General features: G+C 40.0%; 1 non-coding gene across 1 annotated transcript; it reads left to right on the top strand.

Moving 5' to 3' along the window:
* The first annotated feature begins 2,363 nt into the window (after nt 1-2,363).
* Nucleotides 2,364-2,466, top strand: Gm22880. Its single transcript, XR_003952972.1, has one exon. It is a non-coding gene; the product is annotated as a U6 spliceosomal RNA (small nuclear RNA).
* The last annotated feature ends 2,535 nt before the right edge of the window (nt 2,467-5,001 follow it).

The following is a 5,001-nucleotide window of genomic DNA, read 5'->3' as shown; positions in this document are numbered from 1 at the left end:
TTCTTTAAAGCTGGAGTTGCAGGAGGTTGTGATCCTTCATGTGGGTGCTGGGAAGGGAACCTCCATTTTCTGCAAGAACAGCTCATGCTCTTAATTGCTCAGACATTTCTCTAGCCACAATATTTACTTCTTTAAAATGGTCTCTTTTTTTTCTATTTTCTGAGTTGGCGTCATAGCAAGAGAGTCATAGATGGCTTTCTCAAGATACTTCTTTTTATTTATGCATATTTATCTGGGACTGCTGGACTGTAGGTGCACCATCTATGCATAGGCAGTTACAGAGGTCAGAAGGCTTTGGATCGGTCCCCTTGTAAAAACTGGAGTTACAGGCAGTTGTAAGATGCCTGAAGTGGGTGATGGGAACTGAACCAGGTCCTCTATAGGAGCAGTAAGAACTCTTAAGTTCTGAGCCATTTCTCCAGTCACCTCCTCCCAACCATAGACCATTTAAGGTTTTATTTTGTTGGTACACAACTGAGTTGATTTACGTGACCTCTTACATTCTCATTTATTTATAAATCCCATGTAACTGCCATTTTTCTTATGTGGGCAAACTTCTCACACACTTGTCTTCAACTCCCTGTGCATGGGAGTCAACTTTCTCCAGAAGATAAGTCTCTAGGTCAAATATGGTTAGTGAACTCAACTCCTCACCAGACATTTGGCATCTAACACAGTATAAAAGGTCTCAGCATTGTAAGTGTAGGAAGGGTGGGGCCATCCCAATGACCTCATCCTTTCATGGAATGAATAGGTTTTTCCCAGATAACAGCTATTTTGAAACATAGCACCCAGAAGGGAAGGACAAATTTCAGAAAATCAACAGGCCTAGTACCCTCTCATTCAATCACAGGCCTCAGGGCCCTGAGAAAATCATCTTGCTAAACCCTGGCTTCAAATGCTCTGACATTATGCAAAATGCATTGCTCTATCCCCGAGAGGTGTCTAGAAAGACAGAAACATAGTCATAATTGTAATTGTGTTTGCAACCAGAGAAATAAGCATAGAGATGTGTCAAAGGGGTTTTTTTCTTCTCCCTCAACACCACTGTGTATGAGAGACAGCTCCAGCCTCAGATATTGCCTGTACTTCTTCTTGATGGGGCCCTATTGACAATAGAATGTCCTTTCTGTGTTTATTTTTTTATTAGCTCAATCAACACAAAATGTAAGCAACAGTAGACACAAACCTCATTTTATGTGTGCAAGGGAGTGATCACAGCTGTCCAGGGAGTCACTGCATTTCTAATATCTCACTACCCCAAAGAAATAAAAAAGACAGTGGTACAAGTGCCGGGCTCTTCAGTCTTCTCCACCCTGCACAGAGTCCTCATAAAATTTCCTTGTAGGCTGTTTGCAGACAGACAGGAGAGACCACACACGTTTCATCTGAATCAAACTGAAACACATCTGTTAGATTTTAAGGACCAGTGTCATCCTGTACTTGCATCTGAATCTCAAATAGATCTCAGAGGTGGAGGTAGGTTATCCTGGGCCAGGCATGATGGCATTCTTCAGGAGGCCTGTGCAAAAGAATCATAGGTTTCAGGCAGCTTTGACCAAAAAGAAAAAAAAAATCATTTTCAATTCTAATAATTTTATTTAGGATATAATTAGTCAGCAGCAAGGAGCCAACTTCTGTATGGTCACCAACTTCTGTTTGTTCTCCAGAACTGGAAAATCAAACCTATACTTTTCTATTAACAAAGAATACACTCTAGTGGGATTCCTTTGTATTGGGAGAAATCTTGCATGTAATTGTAATGTAAGCAGCATAGATTGAAAAAGAACCTTTAAATTATCTAAGTCCATCCATCTTGCTAGTGAAGTATTCATGGGTTTCTTATGATTTCATGCTCTTGGAGGTAGGATCTGAGGAAGCTGATGTTGAGGTAAAAGATCTCCTAACTCTTGTGTCCCTTCCCCATTTTACTTCAGTGTACCAAAAACACCAAGATATCTCTTTGGTTAATCCAAACCAATTTCTTACCTTTAAATATTTCTGATCCCCTATGGCAGTTAAAAGATGATGTCATCCTTATAATTCGCACCAGATCTCTCTTTGAGGGTTTCTTCTGGCAAAAGAATGTGAGGGTGATGTCTCTGCTCTGGCCTCTGATGGTACCAAGTTTTTGTGTTCCTGAAATGTTTCCCTCACTGGACTATGAGTCTCTTGATAAAATGAACTGTGTTTTAATTACCTCAAAACTACTAGAGCCTGATAACATACTTGGAACAGAATGAACTCTTGTTAAATATCTGTGGGACCTGGGGGTATCGTTCAGTAGTACAGTATGCACTTAGCAAGCTTAAGGCCCCATGCTTGGTCTCCTGCCCGACACAAAGACAGATAAAATGTTTTCTTTGTTTCAGCAACACAGGCACAAAAACAGAAACAACACAGAGAAGATCGGTGTGGCCTCTCTGCAAGAATGACATACAAATTCATGAGCAGGCCTGTTTTTAAGTGAAATAAGCCAGGCTCAGAAAGACAAACACAAGAGTCCAGTGAGATGACTCAGCAGGCAAAGGACCTGACAATCTGATGTCTGATGCTTAGGACCTACATGCTGCAATCAGAGAACCAATTCCTACAAGTTGTCTTCAGAAGTCCACATGAGAGCAATGGGAGAGGAATATGTACAGGTGTTCACACATACACACATACAAAACAAACAAATACACAAATAGATGTAATACAAATACTGCATGCTTCCTCTCATATGAAGAACCTAAATTTAAAGTTATGTGTATATGTATGGATATGTGGATGTTTATATAGGTGTTTAGAGGTCATGAAACCAGGATGAGGGGAAGCATGTAGGAACAGTAATGGAATGCATATAATAGGGACTAAAGTGGGAGCTAACAGGAGAAGAGAGGGAGCCAGGTGCAAAGGGACATAGAACCCAGAGTCTGGCAGTGGATGACAACAAAGCATAATTGTAGATATATGAGGATGGTATTGTCAAGTTCATCACTTGGGGCTTTAACTTGAAAAATAAGGTAAACTGTGAATACCTTTCCTTCTAAAAGGCAAAACAAACAAACAAACAAACAAACAAACAAACAATCAGGTAATCAGGTCAGGTGCCAGTGAAAGTTCTGAACAGCTAAAAGTGTCAGTCATTTAGCCCTGATGACCTGAGTTCAAGTGGCATAAGCCAAGGTGAAGGAGTGATTCGCTGAACTCATGCACTGATACTCACAGATAGGCACACATCACCATTCCTAACACACACACACACACACACACACACACACACATGCACACACACACACACACACAAGTTAAAAAATAAATAAGCATGGTACCATGTATCTCAGAGCAGCCTCGAATTCTCTGCATACCTGAGCCTGACCTTAAGCTTCTGAATCTCTTGGATTTACCTCTAGAATTCTGGGATTACAGGCATGGGCCACTGTGTATAATATATGTAGTGTGGAGACGGAGTCAAGTGCTTTGTGCATATTAGGTGAACATAGTACCAACTGAGCTACATAAAAGGAAAAGTAGATAAAAATGTCATACATCATCTCCTTCTTCCTTGTCCTCCCTCCAATCTTTCCCACTCATCCTCCCTTGATCTCTCTCAAATTCATGGCCTCATTCTTTAATTGTTATTGGTGATGGTGGTGGTGGCAGTGGTAGTCGTGGTGGTGGTGGTGGTGATGTGTGTGTTTCTAAGTATATAAACAGGTCCTGTTCTGTATGTATAATGTTACTTGTATATACACAATTTTAGGGTTAGCCACTTGGAATCTGATAACCAATTTGGCAGGTCCTCAATGGGGAAGCTATTTCTCCTGCTCTCCATACTACTTAGTAGCCTTTAATTCTTCATCTGGGTTGAGACTTTACAAGAGAGATTTCCCTGTTCCATGTTAGAGACCCTACTGTTGCCGTTCTTGTAGTCTAAACACAATTCCTGCACCTAAGTCTCAGGGGTCCTGGTGGAAGAAGTGTCAGAAAGATGACAAAAGAAAACTGCTTATTCTCCTTTCCACAGGCACCTATGCTTGGCTTGCCTCCTGAATGTGTGGCTTTCAGAATCAAGCCATTCCTGGCCAAGAAACAAATCAAAATGGTTCTATTCCCTAGTGGACTCCGATGAATAACCAAAAATCACTGTTAGCCAAAATCAGGTTTCCATACAAGAGAAGGCACAGGAGGAGACCAGAGCTGACTATGTGAGGGTTCACACCCAGTGGGGTGACTGTTCATACTCAGCCATGATCATTTATCCTTTCTACCAGATGACTGTTAATCTTGCATCATGGTCAACTGCCAATCTTCCCAGATAGAGCTGACCATGTTTGCCTCTGGAGAAGTGATGTTGTTTAAGTTGAGGATCTCACTTGGGTTTGTGTATCTGTTGCTCATGAGAAAATTGGTTGATTCAGTAATGAAATATGTCGAACCTTTCCAGAAGGACAAAACAAAACAAAAAAGTATGAACTTTTATTTCTTGGAAAGTTAACCCACTAAACTGTTAGGGAGACTGAGTTTAGCATTGTGCTAGGGTTGTATAAATATTCCCATCAAGTGGATACTGGGGGAAGGTATAGACAGAATCTCTTTTTCTCTATTTTGGCCATTTGTGTGATTCTTAGGTAATTTTGACAGAAAAATATTTTTAAATATGTCTAAACAAAATAGCTTCATGTAACATTAATTTCCTATAAATTATTCTAAATATTAGCATAGTTTTAAAAAATTAAAATCAGTCCTCCTGTTTTCTCTCAAAGGAGAAGTCTGATAGTTTCCTGGAAAAAATTGTAGACAGCAATTAATTCACTCTTTCCTTCTGGTGATCGTGTAGATTTTTTTTTCTTTTTGTGTAAAGATAATCTATAAGCTGGATATGATGCACATGCCTGTAATCCTGATACTTAGGAACTAGAGACAGGAGGATCCAGAGTTTTATCACAGCCTAGGCCAGGGTGGACTATATGACACTATATATATATATATATATATATATATATATATATGTATGTA

This window comes from Mus musculus, chromosome 19 (assembly GCF_000001635.26).
Source record: "Mus musculus strain C57BL/6J chromosome 19, GRCm38.p6 C57BL/6J".
NCBI classification, from domain to species: Eukaryota; Metazoa; Chordata; class Mammalia; order Rodentia; family Muridae; genus Mus; species Mus musculus.
Note: the sequence above shows the minus strand (reverse complement) of the source record. Positions and strands in the feature narration are given on the sequence as shown.